The sequence below is a fragment of the Lethenteron reissneri genome, chromosome 70 (assembly GCF_015708825.2).
Source record: "Lethenteron reissneri isolate LAM-NWPU_2019-01 chromosome 70, ASM1570882v1, whole genome shotgun sequence".
Taxonomy (NCBI): domain Eukaryota; kingdom Metazoa; phylum Chordata; class Hyperoartia; order Petromyzontiformes; family Petromyzontidae; genus Lethenteron; species Lethenteron reissneri.
In genome coordinates this window covers 4,228,769-4,252,175 of record NC_083848.1, presented here as the reverse complement: position 1 = coordinate 4,252,175, position 23,407 = coordinate 4,228,769, and the positions used below count along the sequence as shown (strand labels likewise).

Here is a 23,407-nt window from a genome sequence, read left to right as displayed (position 1 = left end):
CAGCCTCATTCTGAGCGAGTCCTCGATAGTATAGTGGTTAGTATCTCCACCTGTTACGCGGGAGACCGGGGTTCAATTCCCCGTCGGGGAGAGCAACTTTTTAAAAAAAGAAAATGGCCACTGGCTCTCATTGTTATTACAATTTAAAATGACTTGCTGTTCACTTTATCACGCGATTTTAACCAAACCTTGAGTCACCTGCTGCACTTAACAGCCTGAACTTTTAAAGATGAATCCTTCTTCATTTCAAACGATTATCTTAATCAACTATGCTGGTTTGGTCGTCTGCGTGCGTATCTGGACGTTAATTTATTTACGGACCCGCCCAAACAGCTCGCTCTGATTCGATGAAAATAAAACAGCCGGCAAAAAGCCTCAGCTCACTTTGATTCGATAAAAAATAAATAATTAACACGCCCGGAAGAGAGCGATAGCATAGGTTTGGCAAGGTCTGCGCCGCAGTGCTGCAGTGCACTGTGGGCGCAGACCCTGCGCTGTGTGAGTGTGGTGTGTATTCAAGTGTGCGAATGGTAGTTACGCTAATATTACGTTTATTTATGTAAAAAATGGGTGCTGCGTGCTGCGATTAGTGGAGTCCCCAAACAACTTTACCTTACGAGTAGGCAGGGGTCGCTATACAGTAAGTCTTAGCGGACTGAGCTGGCAGCTTCACCTGCCAGGACCACGGCCAGTTGCGTAGCGCACCCCTACAGTTTCGCCCATGGGTCAATACCCCCATGGGGCAACCCAGCTGACTGTTTGATGGGTACAATGGGTACTTTTCGGTTTATCCGGCTTATTACCATTATTATGTATTGACGTTGATCACGTCTCCATGGACGGCTTGCTGTCTACTTCGGTTGTGCAATTCAGATGTTGTGCATGCTGCTGCTGGTAAGGGCATGTGTTGCATAATATGCAGCATGTGTCCGCGTATCATGTTTGGCACGGATGCAGTTGGCGTTACTGTACATTTATCATGTTTTGGAGTCACAATCCCATGCACTTTGAAATGTAATAAACGGTCTACAAAGGTTGCAGCCCGGCCCCCGCCGCTGTCACTCTCTGGCCGTTGCACAAGCCATATCGGAATTTGCGACATGCTAAAACAATGAGTACAGTGTGACACCACCCGGGTAACTCCCGGGATCAAAATGGCCATTGGAAAGTGATCGCTTTATTGAGATGATTATGGTACTACCACAGGGTATTGTGAACGGTTCAGGAGGAGGAGAGGTCTGGATTTCTAAGTCTCACAGTACCGGTAAGAAGCGCCGGGTGGGGGATGCCCTCCACTGGGGTACAAATTCTGTCATTATTAGTATACGATCATGCAATGTTTCTATCTGCAAGCTGTCATAACTGAAACGATCTCCGTTATTGTTCGATTGAGAAATGGAGTGACCCACACCTCTGATACCATATGTGAGGAACCCAAAATCTGATGCATGCGTAAAACACCCACAATGGGAATACGTAAACGTAAAAACACCAACAAAATACATTTTAATATAAGAAAACAATTGTTGGCCCCATAGCGCATCTGTCTGTGTGTGTACATACAGACGGTGGATGCAGGGGCCAACCTGTGTGCGATCGGAACGGTGCAATTGCTGACCAATGTCACTGTGGATGGCGCACACGCTGACGCACACCGGAGATGTGTCTTTGCGATGCAAGGCATGGTGGATGGTGGAGCGCATATGGATGGTGCGTTACGAATAAAATAAAACAAAACAAACCGCTGGAAGCAGCCATGCGAGCAGGCTACCTTGAGAGCGATCGCGAATGGATTGCGTGTCTGGAAAAACACTCGCTCTTTCAGATGCCGTACCAGCTTCGTCAACTCTTCGCTACCATTCTGCGTACCAGTACCGCCAGCTGACCAACAAAGAAGAAATGGTAAATCTTCTTGGTTCTTTCGGTAAAGTCACGTAGAAGGGAAGTAATAAAATAATAATAATAAAACATAATAAAATATTTCTCACGACGTTTTGGCCACAAAGCAAGCAGCCGTCCTCAGGTGAAAACCAGGTCTGTCGAGGCGACAGCGTCTGAATGAAACAGCACACGTTCTTGGAGCATATATATAAGCTGGGTTGGAAGGGGGGAAAAGGGCGCCTTGACAAAATAATTTGCATATCAAGAGGAATTTAGCATATTTATGGGAAATGTAGGTATGTGATTAGTACTACTTATGCCCGTGCATTATGCAGGATTAGCAGCATCAAAGGCAGGGGATATGGGAAATGCAGGTCTGTGATTAGTACTAATTATGCCCGTGCATTATGCAGGATTAGCAGCATCAAAGGGAGGGGATATGGGAAATGCAGGTATTTGATTAGTACTACTTATACCCGTGCATTAGTGCAGGATTAGCAGCATCAAAGAAAATAAAACAAATGGTAAAGTTCAAGACCCTTCACAGCCTCCACGAGTTTCTCACGGCAGGTGGGATGGCTCTGTCGGACTTTGACGACCTCCCGCAGCTTTCCGAGTACCCACACTTGGTCTTGGACTCGCTGCTTGAGAACAACCATATCCGCCGCGAATTGGACACGAAGGACTTCCCATTTCGACTTCGGCGCAAACAGTTCCCCATTGTCCCAGCCTTCGCGATGACCATCAACAAGGCGCAAGGGCAAACTGTTCACAACCTGGGATTATATCTACCAACGCCATGCTTCTCGCACGGCCAACTGTACGTGGCACTATCGCGAGTCACGGCAAGATCCAACATCAAGGCGCTTATTGAGGGACCTGACGACGAGGAGGAAGACGGAGTGTACACGAAGAATATCCTGTATCGCCATATATTTCAATAGGTTGCATTCTATATTTGAATAAGTTGCATTCTTTAATATTGTCGATTGAGCATCTCATAAAAATACATATAACCTCACAAAAATAAACATAAAACAATCACCAAAACATATCTATTGTGTCCAGCCACTTTCAACTCCCCACCAACCAAGCATATACACACCGCCCGCGAAGCGGGCGGCGACTGCTAGTTTATTGAGTATTAGAGTTTATTTCTAGTTATAATTTCTGTCAATCACAAATCTGCCCCACTCTGACCGAGTCCCCGATAGTAAAGTCGTTAGGTTCCCCACATGTAACGCGGGAGACCAGGGTTCAATTCCCCGTCGGGAAGAGCAACTCTTTTTTAAAAAATGGCCACTGGCTCTCATTGTTATTACAATTTAAAAAGACTTGCTCTTGACTTTAATCACGTGATTTTCCCTAATCGTTAGGTTACCTGCTGCTCTAACCAGCTTGAACTTTTAAAGATAAACCCCTCTTCATTTCAATTGGTAATATGCCGAGTATATGGGTTCATTTCTACTTGTTATAATATCAGTCAATCTAGAATCAGTCGCATTCTGAGCGAGTCCTCGATAGTATAGTGGGTAGTATCCTCGCCTGTCACGCGGGCAGACCGGGGTTCAATTCCCCGTCGGGGAGAGCTACACTTTTTAAAATGTTTTGGCCACTGGCTCTCATTGTTATTACAATTTAAAATCACTTGCTGTTCCCTTTTATAACGTTAATTTCACCAAACGTCAAATCACCTGCTTCACTCAAAAGCCTTAACTTTTAAAGATGAATCCTTCATCATTTCAAGCTATTATTTACTGAGAACATGAGTTTTTTTGTTATAATTGCTGTCAATCACGAATTAGCCCCACTGACCGAGTCCTCGATAGGAACGTCGTTAGTTTCCCCACATGGAACGCGGGAGACCAGGGTTCAAATCCCCGTCGGGGAGAACTACTCTTTTAAAAATGTTTTGACCTCTGGCTCTCCTTATTGTTATTACTATTTGAAAGGAATTGCTCTTTAATCACGTGATTTTCCCTAATCGTTAGGTAACCTGCTGCTCTAACCAGCTTGAACTTTTAAAGATAACCCCCTCTTCATTTCAATCGGTAATATGCCGAGTATCGGGGTTGATTTCTACTTGTTATAATATCAGTCAATCTACAATCAGCCTCATTCTGAGCGAGTCCTCGATAGGATAGTGGTTAGTATCCCCGCCTGTCACGCGGGAGACCGGGGTTCAATTCCCCGTCGGGGAGAGCTACACTTTTTAAAATGTTTTGGCCACTGGCTCTCATTGTTATTACAATTTAAAATCACTTTCTGTTCCCTTTTATAACGTTAATTTCACCAAACGTCAAATCACCTGCTGCACTCAAAAGCCTTAACTTTTAAAGATGAATCCTTCATCATTTCAAGCTATTATTTAGTGATAATATCAGTTTTTTTTGTTATAATTGCTGTCAATCACGAATTAGCCCCACTCTGACCGAGTCCTCGATAGGAACGTCGTTAGTTTCCCCACATGGAACGCTGGAGACCAGGGTTCAAATCCCCATCGGGGAGAACTACTCTTTTAAAAATGTTTTGACCTCTGGCTCTCCTTATTGTTATTACTATTTGAAAGCACTTGCTCTTTAATCACGTGATTTTCCCTAATCGTTAGGTAACCTGCTATTCTAACCAGCTTGAACTTTTAAAGATAAACCCCTCCTCATTTCAATTGGTAATATGCCGAGTATATGGGTTCATTTCTACTTGTTATAATATCAGTCAATCTACAATCAGCCTCATTCTGAGCGAGTCCTCGATAGTATAGTGGTTAGTATCTCCGCCTGTTACGCGGGAGACCGGGGTTCAATTCTCCGTCGGGGAGAGCAACTTTTTAAAAAAATAAAATAGCCACTGGCTCTCATTGTTATTACAATTTAAAATGACTTGCTGTTCACTTTATCACGCGATTTTAACCAAACCTTGAGTCACCTGCTGCACTTAACAGCCTGAACTTTTAAAGATGAATCCTTCTTCATTTCAAACGATTATCTTAAACAACTATGCTGGTTTGGTCGTCTGCGTGCGTATCTGGACGTTAATTTATTTACGGACCCGCCCAAACAGCTCGCTCTGATTCGATGAAAATAAAACAGCCGGCAAAAAGCCTCAGCTCACTTTGATTCGATAAAAAATAAATAATTAACACGCCCGGAAGAGAGCGATAGCATAGGTTTGGCAAGGTCTGCGCCGCAGTGCTGCAGTGCACTGTGGGCGCAGACCCTGCGCTGTGTGAGTGTGGTGTGTATTCAAGTGTGCGAATGGTAGTTACGCTAATATTACGTTTATTTATGTAAAAAATGGGTGCTGCGTGCTGCGATTAGTGGAGTCCCCAAACAACTTTACCTTACGAGTAGGCAGGGGTCGCTATACAGTAAGTCTTAGCGGACTGAGCTGGCAGCTTCACCTGCCAGGACCACGGCCAGTTGCGTAGCGCACCCCTACAGTTTCGCCCATGGGTCAATACCCCCATGGGGCAACCCAGCTGACTGTTTGATGGGTACAATGGGTACTTTTCGGTTTATCCGGCTTATTACCATTATTATGTATTGACGTTGATCACGTCTCCATGGACGGCTTGCTGTCTACTTCGGTTGTGCAATTCAGATGTTGTGCATGCTGCTGCTGGAAAGGGCATGTGTTGCATAATATGCAGCATGTGTCCGCGTATCATGTTTGGCACGGATGCAGTTGGCGTTACTGTACATTTATCATGTTTTGGAGTCACAATCCCATGCACTTTGAAATGTAATAAACGGTCTACAAAGGTTGCAGCCCGGCCCCCGCCGCTGTCACTCTCTGGCCGTTGCACAAGCCATATCGGAATTTGCGACATGCTAAAACAATGAGTACAGTGTGACACCACCCGGGTAACTCCCGGGATCAAAATGGCCATTGGAAAGTGATCGCTTTATTGAGATGATTATGGTACTACCACAGGGTATTGTGAACGGTTCAGGAGGAGGAGAGGTCTGGATTTCTAAGTCTCACAGTACCGGTAAGAAGCGCCGGGTGGGGGATGCCCTCCACTGGGGTACAAATTCTGTCATTATTAGTATACGATCATGCAATGTTTCTATCTGCAAGCTGTCATAACTGAAACGATCTCCGTTATTGTTCGATTGAGAAATGGAGTGACCCACACCTCTGATACCATATGTGAGGAACCCAAAAATCTGATGCATGCGTAAAACACCCACAATGGGAATACGTAAACGTAAAAACACCAACAAAATACATTTTAATATAAGAAAACAATTGTTGGCCCCATAGCGCATCTGTCTGTGTGTGTACATACAGACGGTGGATGCAGGGGCCAACCTGTGTGCGATCGGAACGGTGCAATTGCTGACCAATGTCACTGTGGATGGCGCACACGCTGACGCACACCGGAGATGTGTCTTTGCGATGCAAGGCATGGTGGATGGTGGAGCGCATATGGATGGTGCGTTACGAATAAAATAAAACAAAACAAACCGCTGGAAGCAGCCATGCGAGCAGGCTACCTTGAGAGCGATCGCGAATGGATTGCGTGTCTGGAAAAACGCTCGCTCTTTCAGATGCCGTACCAGCTTCGTCAACTCTTCGCTACCATTCTGCGTACCAGTACCGCCAGCTGACCAACAAAGAAGAAATGGTAAATCTTCTTGGTTCTTTCGGTAAAGTCACGTAGAAGGGAAGTAATAAAATAATAATAATAAAACATAATAAAATATTTCTCACGACGTTTTGGCCACAACGCAAGCAGCCGTCCTCAGGTGAAAACCAGGTCTGTCGAGGCGACAGCGTCTGAATGAAACAGCACACGTTCTTGGAGCATATATATAAGCTGGGTTGGAAGGGGGGAAAAGGGCGCCTTGACAAAATAATTTGCATATCAAGAGGAATTTAGCATATTTATGGGAAATGTAGGTATGTGATTAGTACTACTTATGCCCGTGCATTATGCAGGATTAGCAGCATCAAAGGCAGGGGATATGGGAAATGCAGGTCTGTGATTAGTACTAATTATGCCCGTGCATTATGCAGGATTAGCAGCATCAAAGGGAGGGGATATGGGAAATGCAGGTATTTGATTAGTACTACTTATACCCGTGCATTATGCAGGATTAGCAGCATCAAAGAAAATAAAACAAATGGTAAAGTTCAAGACCCTTCACAGCCTCCACGAGTTTCTCACGGCAGGTGGGATGGCTCTGTCGGACTTTGACGACCTCCCGCAGCTTTCCGAGTACCCACACTTGGTCTTGGACTCGCTGCTTGAGAACAACCATATCCGCCGCGAATTGGACACGAAGGACTTCCCATTTCGACTTCGGCGCAAACAGTTCCCCATTGTCCCAGCCTTCGCGATGACCATCAACAAGGCGCAAGGGCAAACTGTTCACAACCTGGGATTATATCTACCAACGCCATGCTTCTCGCACGGCCAACTGTACGTGGCACTATCGCGAGTCACGGCAAGATCCAACATCAAGGCGCTTATTGAGGGACCTGACGACGAGGAGGAAGACGGAGTGTACACGAAGAATATCCTGTATCGCCATATATTTCAATAGGTTGCATTCTATATTTGAATAAGTTGCATTCTTTAATATTGTCGATTGAGCATCTCATAAAAATACATATAACCTCACAAAAATAAACATAAAACAATCACCAAAACATATCTATTGTGTCCAGCCACTTTCAACTCCCCACCAACCAAGCATATACACACCGCCCGCGAAGCGGGCGGCGACTGCTAGTTTATTGAGTATTAGAGTTTATTTCTAGTTATAATTGCTGTCAATCACAAATCTGCCCCACTCTGACCGAGTCCCCGATAGTAAAGTCGTTAGGTTCCCCACATGTAACGCGGGAGACCAGGGTTCAATTCCCCGTCGGGAAGAGCAACTCTTTTTTAAAAAATGGCCACTGGCTCTCATTGTTATTACAATTTAAAAGGACTTGCTCTTGACTTTAATCACGTGATTTTCCCTAATCGTTAGGTTACCTGCTGCTCTAACCAGCTTGAACTTTGTCACGCGGGCAGACCGGGGTTCAATTCCCCGTCGGGGAGAGCTACACTTTTTAAAATGTTTTGGCCACTGGCTCTCATTGTTATTACAATTTAAAATCACTTGCTGTTCCCTTTTATAACGTTAATTTCACCAAACGTCAAATCACCTGCTTCACTCAAAAGCCTTAACTTTTAAAGATGAATCCTTCATCATTTCAAGCTATTATTTACTGAGAACATGAGTTTTTTTGTTATAATTGCTGTCAATCACGAATTAGCCTCACTCTGACCGAGTCCTCGATAGGAACGTCGTTAGTTTCCCCACATGGAACGCGGGAGACCAGGGTTCAAATCCCCGTCGGGGAGAACTACTCTTTTAAAAATGTTTTGACCTCTGGCTCTCCTTATTGTTATTACTATTTGAAAGGAATTGCTCTTTAATCACGTGATTTTCCCTAATCGTTAGGTAACCTGCTGCTCTAACCAGCTTGAACTTTTAAAGATAACCCCCTCTTCATTTCAATCGGTAATATGCCGAGTATCGGGGTTGATTTCTACTTGTTATAATATCAGTCAATCTACAATCAGCCTCATTCAGAGCGAGTCCTCGATAGTATAGTGGTTAGTATCCCCGCCTGTCACGGGGGAGACCGGGGTTCAATTCCCCGTCGGGGAGAGCAACACTTTTAAAAAATAAAATGGCCACTGGCTCTCATTGTTATTACAATTTAAAATGACTTGCTGTTCACTTTTATCCCGTGATTTTCACCAAACGTTGAGTCACCTGCTGCACTTAAAAGCCTGAACTTTTAAATATGAATCCTTCTTCATTTCAAACGATTATTTATTGAGTATTAGAGTTTATTTCTAGTTATAATTTCTGTCAATCACAAATCTGCCCCACTCTGACCGAGTCCCCGATAGTAAAGTCGTTAGGTTCCCCACATGTAACGCGGGAGACCAGGGTTCAATTCCCCGTCGGGAAGAGCAACTCTTTTTTAAAAAATGGCCACTGGCTCTCATTGTTATTACAATTTAAAATGACTTGCTGTTCACTTTTATCACATGATTTTCACCAAACGTTGAGTCACCTGCTGCTCTAACCAGCTTGAACTTTTAAAGATAAACCCCTCTTCATTTCAATCGGTAATATGCCGAGTATATGGGTTCATTTCTACTTGTTATAATATCAGTCAATCTACAATCAGCCTCATTCTGAGCGAGTCCTCGATAGTATAGTGGTTAGTATCCCTGCCTGTCACGCGGGAGACCGGGGTTCAATTTCCCGTCGGGGAGAGCAACTCTTTTAAAAAAGAAAATGGTCACTGGCTCTCATTGTTATTACAATTTAAAATGACTTGCTGTTCACTTTATCACGCGATTTTAACCAAACCTTGAGTCACCTGCTGCACTTAAAAGCCTGAACTTTTAAAGATGAATCCTTCTTCATTTCAAACGATTATTTAATGAGTATTAGAGTTTATTTCTAGTTCTAATTTCTGTCAATCACAATTCTGCCCCACTCTGACCGAGTCCCCGATAGTAAAGTCGTTAGGTTCCCCACATGTAACGCGGGAGACCAGGGTTCAATTCCCCGTCGGGAAGAGCAACTCTTTTTTAAAAAATGGCCACTGGCTCTCATTGTTATTACAATTTAAAAGGACTTGCTCTTTACTTTAATCACGTGATTTTCCCTAATCGTTAGGTAACCTGCTGCTCTAACCAGCTTGAACTTTTAAAGATAACCCCCTCTTCATTTCAATCGGTAATATGCCGAGTATATGGGTTCATTTCTACTTGTTATAATATCAGTCAATCTACAATCAGCCTCATTCTGAGCGAGTCCTCGATAGTATAGTGGTTAGTATCTCCGCCTGTTACGCGGGAGACCGGGGTTCAATTCCCCGTCGGGGAGAGCAACTTTTTAAAAAAAGAAAATGGCCACTGGCTCTCATTGTTATTACAATTTAAAATGACTTGCTGTTCACTTTATCACGCGATTTTGACCAAACCTTGAGTCACCTGCTGCACTTAACAGCCTGAACTTTTAAAGATGAATCCTTCTTCATTTCAAACGATTATCTTAAACAACTATGCTGGTTTGGTCGTCTGCGTGCGTATCTGGACGTTAATTTATTTACGGACCCGCCCAAACAGCTCGCTCTGATTCGATGAAAATAAAACAGCCGGCAAAAAGCCTCAGCTCACTTTGATTCGATAAAAATAAATAATTAACACGCCCGGAAGAGAGCGATAGCATAGGTTTGGCAAGGTCTGCGCCGCAGTGCTGCAGTGCACTGTGGGCGCAGACCCTGCGCTGTGTGAGTGTGGTGTGTATTCAAGTGTGCGAATGGTAGTTACGCTAATATTACGTTTATTTATGTAAAAAATGGGTGCTGCGTGCTGCGATTAGTGGAGTCCCCAAACAACTTTACCTTACGAGTAGGCAGGGGTCGCTATACAGTAAGTCTTAGCGGACTGAGCTGGCAGCTTCACCTGCCAGGACCACGGCCAGTTGCGTAGCGCACCCCTACAGTTTCGCCCATGGGTCAATACCCCCATGGGGCAACCCAGCTGACTGTTTGATGGGTACAATGGGTACTTTTCGGTTTATCCGGCTTATTACCATTATTATGTATTGACGTTGATCACGTCTCCACGGACGGCTTGCTGTCTACTTCGGTTGTGCAATTCAGATGTTGTGCATGCTGCTGCTGGTAAGGGCATGTGTTGCATAATATGCAGCATGTGTCCGCGTATCATGTTTGGCACGGATGCAGTTGGCGTTACTGTACATTTATCATGTTTTGGAGTCACAATCCCATGCACTTTGAAATGTAATAAACGGTCTACAAAGGTTGCAGCCCGGCCCCCGCCGCTGTCACTCTCTGGCCGTTGCACAAGCCATATCGGAATTTGCGACATGCTAAAACAATGAGTACAGTGTGACACCACCCGGGTAACTCCCGTGATCAAAATGGCCATTGGAAAGTGATCGCTTTATTGAGATGATTATGGTACTACCACAGGGTATTGTGAACGGTTCAGGAGGAGGAGAGGTCTGGATTTCTAAGTCTCACAGTACCGGTAAGAAGCGCCGGGTGGGGGATGCCCTCCACTGGGGTACAAATTCTGTCATTATTAGTATACGATCATGCAATGTTTCTATCTGCAAGCTGTCATAACTGAAACGATCTCCGTTATTGTTCGATTGAGAAATGGAGTGACCCACACCTCTGATACCATATGTGAGGAACCCAAAAATCTGATGCATGCGTAAAACACCCACAATGGGAATACGTAAACGTAAAAACACCAACAAAATACATTTTAATATAAGAAAACAATTGTTGGCCCCATAGCGCATCTGTCTGTGTGTGTACATACAGACGGTGGATGCAGGGGCCAACCTGTGTGCGATCGGAACGGTGCAATTGCTGACCAATGTCACTGTGGATGGCGCACACGCTGACGCACACCGGAGATGTGTCTTTGCGATGCAAGGCATGGTGGATGGTGGAGCGCATATGGATGGTGCGTTACGAATAAAATAAAACAAAACAAACCGCTGGAAGCAGCCATGCGAGCAGGCTACCTTGAGAGCGATCGCGAATGGATTGCGTGTCTGGAAAAACACTCGCTCTTTCAGATGCCGTACCAGCTTCGTCAACTCTTCGCTACCATTCTGCGTACCAGTACCGCCAGCTGACCAACAAAGAAGAAATGGTAAATCTTCTTGGTTCTTTCGGTAAAGTCACGTAGAAGGGAAGTAATAAAATAATAATAATAAAACATAATAAAATATTTCTCACGACGTTTTGGCCACAACGCAAGCAGCCGTCCTCAGGTGAAAACCAGGTCTGTCGAGGCGACAGCGTCTGAATGAAACAGCACACGTTCTTGGAGCATATATATAAGCTGGGTTGGAAGGGGGGAAAAGGGCGCCTTGACAAAATAATTTGCATATCAAGAGGAATTTAGCATATTTATGGGAAATGTAGGTATGTGATTAGTACTACTTATGCCCGTGCATTATGCAGGATTAGCAGCATCAAAGGCAGGGGATATGGGAAATGCAGGTCTGTGATTAGTACTAATTATGCCCGTGCATTATGCAGGATTAGCAGCATCAAAGGGAGGGGATATGGGAAATGCAGGTATTTGATTAGTACTACTTATACCCGTGCATTATGCAGGATTAGCAGCATCAAAGAAAATAAAACAAATGGTAAAGTTCAAGACCCTTCACAGCCTCCACGAGTTTCTCACGGCAGGTGGGATGGCTCTGTCGGACTTTGACGACCTCCCGCAGCTTTCCGAGTACCCACACTTGGTCTTGGACTCGCTGCTTGAGAACAACCATATCCGCCGCAAATTGGACACGAAGGACTTCCCATTTCGACTTCGGCGCAAACAGTTCCCCATTGTCCCAGCCTTCGCGATGACCATCAACAAGGCGCAAGGGCAAACTGTTCACAACCTGGGATTATATCTACCAACGCCATGCTTCTCGCACGGCCAACTGTACGTGGCACTATCGCGAGTCACGGCAAGATCCAACATCAAGGCGCTTATTGAGGGACCTGACGACGAGGAGGAAGACGGAGTGTACACGAAGAATATCCTGTATCGCCATATATTTCAATAGGTTGCATTCTATATTTGAATAAGTTGCATTCTTTAATATTGTCGATTGAGCATCTCATAAAATACATATAACCTCACAAAAATAAACATAAAACAATCACCAAAACATATCTATTGTGTCCAGCCACTTTCAACTCCCCACCAACCAAGCATATACACACCGCCCGCGAAGCGGGCGGCGACTGCTAGTTTAATGAGTATTAGAGTTTATTTCTAGTTCTAATTTCTGTCAATCACAAATCTGCCCCACTCTGACCGAGTCCCCGATAGTAAAGTCGTTAGGTTCCCCACATGTAACGCGGGAGACCAGGGTTCAATTCCCCGTCGGGAAGAGCAACTCTTTTTTAAAAAATGGCCACTGGCTCTCATTGTTATTACAATTTAAAAGGACTTGCTCTTGACTTTAATCACGTGATTTTCCCTAATCGTTAGGTAACCTGCTGCTCTAACCAGCTTGAACTTTTAAAGATAAACCCCTCTTCATTTCAATTGGTAATATGCCGAGTATATGGGTTCATTTCTACTTGTTATAATATCAGTCAATCTAGAATCAGTCGCATTCCGATCGAGTCCTCGATAGTATAGTGGTTAGTATCCTCGCCTGTCACGCGGGAGACCGGGGTTCAATTCCCCGTCGGGGAGAGCTACACTTTTTAAAATGTTTTGGCCACTGGCTCTCATTGTTATTACAATTTAAAATCACTTGCTGTTCCCTTTTATAACGTTAATTTCACCAAACGTCAAATCACCTGCTGCACTCAAAAGCCTTAACTTTTAAAGATGAATCCTTCATCATTTCAAGCTATTATTTACTGAGAATATGAGTTTTTTTGTTATAATTGCTGTCAATCACGAATTAGCCTCACTCTCACCGAGTCCTCGATAGGAACGTCGTTAGTTTCCCGACATGGAACGCGGGAGACCAGGGTTCAAATCCCCGTCGGGGAGAACTACTCTTTGAAAAATGTTTTGACCTCTGGCTCTCCTTATTGTTATTACTATTTGAAAGGACTTGCTCTTTAATCACGTGATTTTCCCTAATCGTTAGGTAACCTGCTGCTCTAACCAGCTTGAACTTTTAAAGATAACCCCCTCTTCATTTCAATCGGTAATATGCCGAGTATCGGGGTTGATTTCTACTTGTTATAATATCAGTCAATCTACAATCAGCTTCATTCAGAGCGAGTCCTCGATAGTATAGTGGTTAGTATCCCCGCCTGTCACGCGGGAGACTGGGGTTCAATTCCCCGTCGGGGAGAGCAACTCTTTTAAAAAATCAAATGGCCACTGGCTCTCATTGTTATTACAATTTAAAATGACTTGCTGTTCACTTTTATCACGTGATTTTCACCAAACGTTGAGTCACCTGCTGCTCTAACCAGCTTGAACTTTTAAAGATAAACCCCTCTTCATTTCAATCGGTAATATGCCGAGTATATGGGTTCATTTCTACTTGTTATAATATCAGTCAATCTACAATCAGCCTCATTCTGAGCGAGTCCTCGATAGTATAGTGGTTAGTATCCCTGCCTGTCACGCGGGAGACCGGGGTTCAATTTCCCGTCGGGGAGAGCAACTCTTTTAAAAAAGAAAATGGCCACTGGCTCTCATTGTTATTACAATTTAAAATGACTTGCTGTTCACTTTATCACGCGATTTTAACCAAACCTTGAGTCACCTGCTGCACTTAAAAGCCTGAACTTTTAAAGATGAATCCTTCTTCATTTCAAACGATTATTTAATGAGTATTAGAGTTTATTTCTAGTTCTAATTTCTGTCAATCACAATTCTGCCCCACTCTGACCGAGTCCCCGATAGTAAAGTCGTTAGGTTCCCCACATGTAACGCGGGAGACCAGGGTTCAATTCCCCGTCGGGAAGAGCAACTCTTTTTTAAAAAATGGCCACTGGCTCTCATTGTTATTACAATTTAAAAGGACTTGCTCTTTACTTTAATCACGTGATTTTCCCTAATCGTTAGGTAACCTGCTGCTCTAACCAGCTTGAACTTTTAAAGATAACCCCCTCTTCATTTCAATCGGTAATATGCCGAGTATATGGGTTCATTTCTACTTGTTATAATATCAGTAAATCTAGAATCATTTGCATTCCGATCGAGTCCTCGATAGTATAGTGGTTAGTATCCCCGCCTGTCACGCGGGAGACCGGGGTTCAATTCCCCGTCGGGGAAAGCTACACTTTTTAAAATGTTTTGGCCACTGGCTCTCATTGTTATTACAATTTAAAATCACTTGCTGTTCCCTTTTATAACGTTAATTTCACCAAACGTCAAATCACCTGCTGCACTCAAAAGCCTTAACTTTTAAAGATGAATCCTTCATCATTTCAAGCTATTATTTACTGAGAATATGAGTTTTTTTGTTATAATTGCTGTCAATCACGAATTAGCCTCACTCTCACCGAGTCCTCGATAGGAACGTCGTTAGTTTCCCGACATGGAACGCGGGAGACCAGGGTTCAAATCCCCGTCGGGGAGAACTACTCTTTGAAAAATGTTTTGACCTCTGGCTCTCCTTATTGTTATTACTATTTGAAAGGAATTGCTCTTTAATCACGTGATTTTCCCTAATCGTTAGGTAACCTGCTGCTCTAACCAGCTTGAACTTTTAAAGATAACCCCCTCTTCATTTCAATCGGTAATATGCCGAGTATCGGGGTTGATTTCTACTTGTTATAATATCAGTCAATCTACAATCAGCTTCATTCAGAGCGAGTCCTCGATAGTATAGTGGTTAGTATCCCCGCCTGTCACGCGGGAGACTGGGGTTCAATTCCCCGTCGGGGAGAGCAACTCTTTTAAAAAATAAAATGGCCACTGGCTCTCATTGTTATTACAATTTAAAATGACTTGCTGTTCACTTTTATCCCGTGATTTTCACCAAACGTTGAGTCACCTGCTGCACTTAAAAGCCTGAACTTTTAAAGATGAATCCTTCTTCATTTCAAACGATTATTTATTGAGTATTAGAGTTTATTTCTAGTTATAATTTCTGTCAATCACAAATCTGCCCCACTCTGACCGAGTCCCCGATAGTAAAGTCGTTAGGTTCCCCACATGTAACGCGGGAGACCAGGGTTCAATTCCCCGTCGGGAAGAGCAACTCTTTTTTAAAAAATGGCCACTGGCTCTCATTGTTATTACAATTTAAAATGACTTGCTGTTCACTTTTATCACATGATTTTCACCAAACGTTGAGTCACCTGCTGCTCTAACCAGCTTGAACTTTTAAAGATAAACCCCTCTTCATTTCAATCGGTAATATGCCGAGTATATGGGTTCATTTCTATTTGTTATAATATCAGTCAATCTACAATCAGCCTCATTCTGAGCGAGTCCTCGATAGTATAGTGGTTAGTATCCCTGCCTGTCACGCGGGAGACCGGGGTTCAATTTCCCGTCGGGGAGAGCAACTCTTTTAAAAAAGAAAATGGCCACTGGCTCTCATTGTTATTACAATTTAAAATGACTTGCTGTTCACTTTATCACGCGATTTTAACCAAACCTTGAGTCACCTGCTGCACTTAAAAGCCTGAACTTTTAAAGATGAATCCTTCTTCATTTCAAACGATTATTTAATGAGTATTAGAGTTTATTTCTAGTTCTAATTTCTGTCAATCACAATTCTGCCCCACTCTGACCGAGTCCCCGATAGTAAAGTCGTTAGGTTCCCCACATGTAACGCGGGAGACCAGGGTTCAATTCCCCGTCGGGAAGAGCAACTCTTTTTTAAAAAATGGCCACTGGCTTTCATTGTTATTACAATTTAAAAGGACTTGCTCTTTACTTTAATCACGTGATTTTCCCTAATCGTTAGGTAACCTGCTGCTCTAACCAGCTTGAACTTTTAAAGATAACCCCCTCTTCATTTCAATCGGTAATATGCCGAGTATATGGGTTCATTTCTACTTGTTATAATATCAGTAAATCTAGAATCATTTGCATTCCGATCGAGTCCTCGATAGTATAGTGGTTAGTATCCCCGCCTGTCACGCGGGAGACCGGGGTTCAATTCCCCGTCGGGGAGAGCTACACTTTTTAAAATGTTTTGGCCACTGGCTCTCATTGTTATTACAATTTAAAATCACTTGCTGTTCCCTTTTATAACGTTAATTTCACCAAACGTCAAATCACCTGCTGCACTCAAAAGCCTTAACCTTTAAAGATGAATCCTTCATCATTTCAAGCTATTATTTACTGAGAATATGAGTTTTTTTGTTATAATTGCTGTCAATCACGAATTAGCCTCACTCTCACCGAGTCCTCGATAGGAACGTCGTTAGTTTCCCGACATGGAACGCGGGAGACCAGGGTTCAAATCCCCGTCGGGGAGAACTACTCTTTGAAAAATGTTTTGACCTCTGGCTCTCCTTATTGTTATTACTATTTGAAAGGACTTGCTCTTTAATCACGTGATTTTCCCTAATCGTTAGGTAACCTGCTGCTCTAACCAGCTTGAAAATTTAAAGATAACCCCCTCTTCATTTCAATCGGTAATATGCCGAGTATCGGGGTTGATTTCTACTTGTTATAATATCAGTCAATCTACAATCAGCTTCATTCAGAGCGAGTCCTCGATAGTATAGTGGTTAGTATCCCCGCCTGTCACGCGGGAGACTGGGGTTCAATTCCCCGTCGGGGAGAGCAACTCTTTTAAAAAATAAAATGGCCACTGGCTCTCATTGTTATTACAATTTAAAATGACTTGCTGTTCACTTTTATCCCGTGATTTTCACCAAACGTTGAGTCACCTGCTGCACCTAAAAGCCTGAACTTTTAAAGATGAATCCTTCTTCATTTCAAACGATTATTTATTGAGTATTAGAGTTTATTTCTAGTTATAATTTCTGTCAATCACAAATCTGCCCCACTCTGACCGAGTCCCCGATAGTAAAGTCGTTAGGTTCCCCACATGTAACGCGGGAGAACAGGGTTCAATTCCCCGTCGGGAAGAGCAACTCTTTTTTAAAAAATGGCCACTGGCTCTCATTGTTATTACAATTTAAAATGACTTGCTGTTCACTTTATCACATGATTTTCACCAAACGTTGAGTCACCTGCTGCTATTACCAGCTTGAACTTTTAAAGATAAACCCCTCTTCATTTCAATCGGTAATATGCCGAGAATATGGGTTCATTTCTACTTGTTATAATATCAGTCAATCTACAATCAGCCTCATTCTGAGCGAGTCCTCGATAGTATAGTGGTTAGTATCCCTGCCTGTCACGCGGTAGACCGGGGTTCAATTCCCCGTCGGGAAGAGCAACTCTTTTTTAAAAAATGGCCACTGGCTCTCATTGTTATTACAATTTAAAAGGACTTGCTCTTTACTTTAATCACGTGATTTTCCCTAATCGTTAGGTAACCTGCTGCTCTAACCAGCTTGAACTTTTAAAGATAACCCCCTCTTCATTTCAATCGGTAATATGCCGAGTATCGGGGTTGATTTCTACTTGTTATAATATCAGTCAATCTACAATCAGCCTCATTCTGAGCGAGTCCTCGATAGTATAGTGGTTAGTATCCCTGCCTGTCACGCGGGAGACCGGGGTTCAATTTCCCGTCGGGGAGAGCAACTCTTTTAAAAAAGAAAATGGCCACTGGCTCTCATTGTTATTACAATTTAAAATGACTTGCTGTTCACTTTATCACGCGATTTTAACCAAACCTTGAGTCACCTGCTGCACTTAAAAGCCTGAACTTTTAAAGATGAATCCTTCTTCATTTCAAACGATTATTTAATGAGTATTAGAGTTTATTTCTAGTTCTAATTTCTGTCAATCACAATTCTGCCCCACTCTGACCGAGTCCCCGATAGTAAAGTCGTTAGGTTCCCCACATGTAACGCGGGAGACCAGGGTTCAATTCCCCGTCGGGAAGAGCAACTCTTTTTTTTAAAATGGCCACTGACTCTCATTGTTATTACAATTTAAAAGGACTTGCTCTTTACTTTAATCACGTGATTTTCCCTAATCGTTAGGTAACCTGCTGCTCTAACCAGCTTGAACTTTTAAAGATAACCCCCTCTTCATTTCAATCGGTAATATGCCGAGTATATGGGTTCATTTCTACTTGTTATAATATCAGTAAATCTAGAATCATTTGCATTCCGATCGAGTCCTCGATAGTATAGTGGTTAGTATCCCCGCCTGTCACGCGGGAGACCGGGGTTCAATTCCCCGTCGGGGAGAGCTACACTTTTTAAAATGTTTTGGCCACTGGCTCTCATTGTTATTACAATTTAAAATCACTTGCTGTTCCCTTTTATAACGTTAATTTCACCAAACGTCAAATCACCTGCTGCACTCAAAAGCCTGAACTTTTAAAGATGAATCCTTCATCATTTCAAGCTATTATTTACTGAGAATATGAGTTTTTTTGTTATAATTGCTGTCAATCACGAATTAGCCTCACTCTCACCGAGTCCTCGATAGGAACGTCGTTAGTTTCCCGACATGGAACGCGGGAGACCAGGGTTCAAATCCCCGTCGGGGAGAACTACTCTTTGAAAAATGTTTTGACCTCTGGCTCTCCTTATTGTTATTACTATTTGAAAGGACTTGCTCTTTAATCACGTGATTTTCCCTAATCGTTAGGTAACCTGCTGCTCTAACCAGCTTGAACTTTTAAAGATAACCCCCTCTTCATTTCAATCGGTAATATGCCGAGTATCGGGGTTGATTTCTACTTGTTATAATATCAGTCAATCTACAATCAGCTTCATTCAGAGCGAGTCCTCGATAGTATAGTGGTTAGTATCCCCGCCTGTCACGCGGGAGACCGGGGTTCAATTCCCCGTCGGGGAGAGCAACTCTTTTAAAAAATAAAATGGCCACTGGCTCTCATTGTTATTGCAATTTAAAATGACTTGCTGTTCACCTTTATCCCGTGATTTTCACCAAACGTTGAGTCACCTGCTGCACTTAAAAGCCTGAACTTTTAAAGATGAATCCTTCTTCATTTCAAACGATTATTTATTGAGTATTAGAGTTTATTTCTAGTTATAATTTCTGTCAATCACAAATCTGCCCCACTCTGACCGAGTCCCCGATAGTAAAGTCGTTAGGTTCCCCACATGTAACGCGGGAGACCAGGGTTCAATTCCCCGTCGGGAAGAGCAACTCTTTTTTAAAAAATGGCCACTGGCTCTCATTGTTATTACAATTTAAAATGACTTGCTGTTCACTTTATCACATGATTTTCACCAAACGTTGAGTCACCTGCTGCTCTAACCAGCTTGAACTTTTAAAGATAAACCCCTCTTCATTTCAATCGGTAATATGCCGAGTATATGGGTTCATTTCTACTTGTTATAATATCAGTCAATCTACAATCAGCCTCATTCTGAGCGAGTCCTCGATAGTATAGTGGTTAGTATCCCTGCCTGTCACGCGGGAGACCAGGGTTCAATTTCCCGTCGGGGAGAGCAACTCTTTTAAAAAAGAAAATGGCCACTGGCTCTCATTGTTATTACAATTTAAAATGACTTGCTGTTCACTTTATCACGCGATTTTAACCAAACCTTGAGTCACCTGCTGCACTTAAAAGCCTGAACTTTTAAAGATGAATCCTTCTTCATTTCAAACGATTATTTAATGAGTATTAGAGTTTATTTCTAGTTCTAATTTCTGTCAATCACAATTCTGCCCCACTATGACCGAGTCCCCGATAGTAAAGTCGTTAGGTTCCCCACATGTAACGCGGGAGACCAGGGTTCAATTCCCCGTCGGGAAGAGCAACTCTTTTTTAAAAAATGGCCACTGGCTCTCATTGTTATTACAATTTAAAAGGACTTGCTCTTTACTTTAATCACGTGATTTTCCCTAATCGTTAGGTAACCTGCTGCTCTAACCAGCTTGAACTTTTAAAGATAACCCCCTCTTCATTTCAATCGGTAATATGCCGAGTATATGGGTTCATTTCTACTTGTTATAATATCAGTAAATCTAGAATCATTTGCATTCCGATCGAGTCCTCGATAGTATAGTGGTTAGTATCCCCGCCTGTCACGCGGGAGACCGGGGTTCAATTCCCCGTCGGGGAGAGCTACACTTTTTAAAATGTTTTGGCCACTGGCTCTCATTGTTATTACAATTTAAAATCACTTGCTGTTCCCTTTTATAACGTTAATTTCACCAAACGTCAAATCACCTGCTGCACTCAAAAGCCTGAACTTTTAAAGATGAATCCTTCATCATTTCAAGCTATTATTTACTGAGAATATGAGTTTTTTTGTTATAATTGCTGTCAATCACGAATTAGCCTCACTCTCACCGAGTCCTCGATAGGAACGTCGTTAGTTTCCCGACATGGAACGCGGGAGACCAGGGTTCAAATCCCCGTCGGGGAGAACTACTCTTTGAAAAATGTTTTGACCTCTGGCTCTCCTTATTGTTATTACTATTTGAAAGGACTTGCTCTTTAATCACGTGATTTTCCCTAATCGTTAGGTAACCTGCTGCTCTAACCAGCTTGAACTTTTAAAGATAACCCCCTCTTCATTTCAATCGGTAATATGCCGAGTATCGGGGTTGATTTCTACTTGTTATAATATCAGTCAATCTACAATCAGCTTCATTCAGAGCGAGTCCTCGATAGTATAGTGGTTAGTATCCCCGCCTGTCACGCGGGAGACCGGGGTTCAATTCCCCGTCGGGGAGAGCAACTCTTTTAAAAAATAAAATGGCCACTGGCTCTCATTGTTATTACAATTTAAAATGACTTGCTGTTCACCTTTATCCCGTGATTTTCACCAAACGTTGAGTCACCTGCTGCACTTAAAAGCCTGAACTTTTAAAGATGAATCCTTCTTCATTTCAAACGATTATTTATTGAGTATTAGAGTTTATTTCTAGTTATAATTTCTGTCAATCACAAATCTGCCCCACTCTGACCGAGTCCCCGATAGTAAAGTCGTTAGGTTCCCCACATGTAACGCGGGAGACCAGGGTTCAATTCCCCGTCGGGAAGAGCAACTCTTTTTTAAAAAATGGCCACTGGCTCTCATTGTTATTACAATTTAAAATGACTTGCTGTTCACTTTTATCACATGATTTTCACCAAACGTTGAGTCACCTGCTGCTCTAACCAGCTTGAACTTTTAAAGATAAACCCCTCTTCATTTCAATCGGTAATATGCCGAGTATATGGGTTCAATTCTACTTGTTATAATATCAGTCAATCTACAATCAGCCTCATTCTGAGCGAGTCCTCGATAGTATAGTGGTTAGTATCCCTGCCTGTCACGCGGGAGACCAGGGTTCAATTTCCCGTCGGGGAGAGCAACTCTTTTAAAAAAGAAAATGGCCACTGGCTCTCATTGTTATTACAATTTAAAATGACTTGCTGTTCACTTTATCACGCGATTTTAACCAAACCTTGAGTCACCTGCTGCACTTAAAAGCCTGAACTTTTAAAGATGAATCCTTCTTCATTTCAAACGATTATTTAATGAGTATTAGAGTTTATTTCTAGTTCTAATTTCTGTCAATCACAATTCTGCCCCACTATGACCGAGTCCCCGATAGTAAAGTCGTTAGGTTCCCCACATGTAACGCGGGAGACCAGGGTTCAATTCCCCGTCGGGAAGAGCAACTCTTTTTTAAAAAATGGCCACTGGCTCTCATTGTTATTACAATTTAAAAGGACTTGCTCTTTACTTTAATCACGTGATTTTCCCTAATCGTTAGGTAACCTGCTGCTCTAACCAGCTTGAACTTTTAAAGATAACCCCCTCTTCATTTCAATCGGTAATATGCCGAGTATATGGGTTCATTTCTACTTGTTATAATATCAGTAAATCTAGAATCATTTGCATTCCGATCGAGTCCTCGATAGTATAGTGGTTAGTATCCCCGCCTGTCACGCGGGAGACCGGGGTTCAATTCCCCGTCGGGGAGAGCTACACTTTTTAAAATGTTTTGGCCACTGGCTCTCATTGTTATTACAATTTAAAATCACTTGCTGTTCCCTTTTATAACGTTAATTTCACCAAACGTCAAATCACCTGCTGCACTCAAAAGCCTTAACTTTTAAAGATGAATCCTTCATCATTTCAAGCTATTATTTACTGAGAATATGAGTTTTTTTGTTATAATTGCTGTCAATCACGAATTAGCCTCACTCTCACCGAGTCCTCGATAGGAACGTCGTTAGTTTCCCGACATGGAACGCGGGAGACCAGGGTTCAAATCCCCGTCGGGGAGAACTACTCTTTGAAAAATGTTTTGACCTCTGGCTCTCCTTATTGTTATTACTATTTGAAAGGACTTGCTCTTTAATCACGTGATTTTCCCTAATCGTTAGGTAACCTGCTGCTCTAACCAGCTTGAACTTTTAAAGATAACCCCCTCTTCATTTCAATCGGTAATATGCCGAGTATATGGGTTCATTTCTACTTGTTATAATATCAGTAAATCTAGAATCATTTGCATTCCGATCGAATCCTCGATAGTATAGTGGTTAGTATCCCCGCCTGTCACGCGGGAGACCGGGGTTCAATTCCCCGTCGGGGAGAGCTACACTTTTTAAAATGTTTTGGCCACTGGCTCTCATTGTTATTACAATTTAAAATCACTTGCTGTTCCCTTTTATAACGTTAATTTCACCAAACGTCAATCACCTGCTGCACTCAAAAGCCTGAACTTTTAAAGATGAATCCTTCATCATTTCAAGCTATTATTTACTGAGAATATGAGTTTTTTTGTTATAATTGCTGTCAATCACGAATTAGCCTCACTCTCACCGAGTCCTCGATAGGAAAGTCGTTAGTTTCCCGACATGGAACGCGGGAGACCAGGGTTCAAATCCCCGTCGGGGAGAACTACTCTTTGAAAAATGTTTTGACCTCTGGCTCTCCTTATTGT

At 42.7% G+C, this 23,407-nt stretch overlaps 8 non-coding genes across 8 annotated transcripts; all 8 read left to right on the top strand.

Annotated features, from left to right (window-relative positions):
- The first annotated feature begins 14,641 nt into the window (after positions 1 to 14,641).
- Positions 14,642 to 14,713, top strand: TRNAD-GUC (transfer RNA aspartic acid (anticodon GUC)). The gene has a single exon. It is a non-coding gene; the product is annotated as a tRNA-Asp (tRNA).
- Positions 14,714 to 16,496: 1,783 nt separating this feature from the next.
- Positions 16,497 to 16,568, top strand: TRNAD-GUC (transfer RNA aspartic acid (anticodon GUC)). Its single transcript has one exon. It is a non-coding gene; the product is annotated as a tRNA-Asp (tRNA).
- Positions 16,569 to 18,660: 2,092 nt separating this feature from the next.
- On the top strand, positions 18,661 to 18,732 carry TRNAD-GUC (transfer RNA aspartic acid (anticodon GUC)). Its single transcript has one exon. It is a non-coding gene; the product is annotated as a tRNA-Asp (tRNA).
- A 544-nt stretch (positions 18,733 to 19,276) lies between these two features.
- TRNAD-GUC (transfer RNA aspartic acid (anticodon GUC)) lies at positions 19,277 to 19,348 on the top strand. Its single transcript has one exon. It is a non-coding gene; the product is annotated as a tRNA-Asp (tRNA).
- A 1,166-nt stretch (positions 19,349 to 20,514) lies between these two features.
- TRNAD-GUC (transfer RNA aspartic acid (anticodon GUC)) lies at positions 20,515 to 20,586 on the top strand. Its single transcript has one exon. It is a non-coding gene; the product is annotated as a tRNA-Asp (tRNA).
- Positions 20,587 to 21,130: 544 nt separating this feature from the next.
- Positions 21,131 to 21,202, top strand: TRNAD-GUC (transfer RNA aspartic acid (anticodon GUC)). Its single transcript has one exon. It is a non-coding gene; the product is annotated as a tRNA-Asp (tRNA).
- A 1,167-nt stretch (positions 21,203 to 22,369) lies between these two features.
- TRNAD-GUC (transfer RNA aspartic acid (anticodon GUC)) lies at positions 22,370 to 22,441 on the top strand. The gene has a single exon. It is a non-coding gene; the product is annotated as a tRNA-Asp (tRNA).
- Positions 22,442 to 22,985: 544 nt separating this feature from the next.
- On the top strand, positions 22,986 to 23,057 carry TRNAD-GUC (transfer RNA aspartic acid (anticodon GUC)). Its single transcript has one exon. It is a non-coding gene; the product is annotated as a tRNA-Asp (tRNA).
- Positions 23,058 to 23,407: the final 350 nt, after the last annotated feature.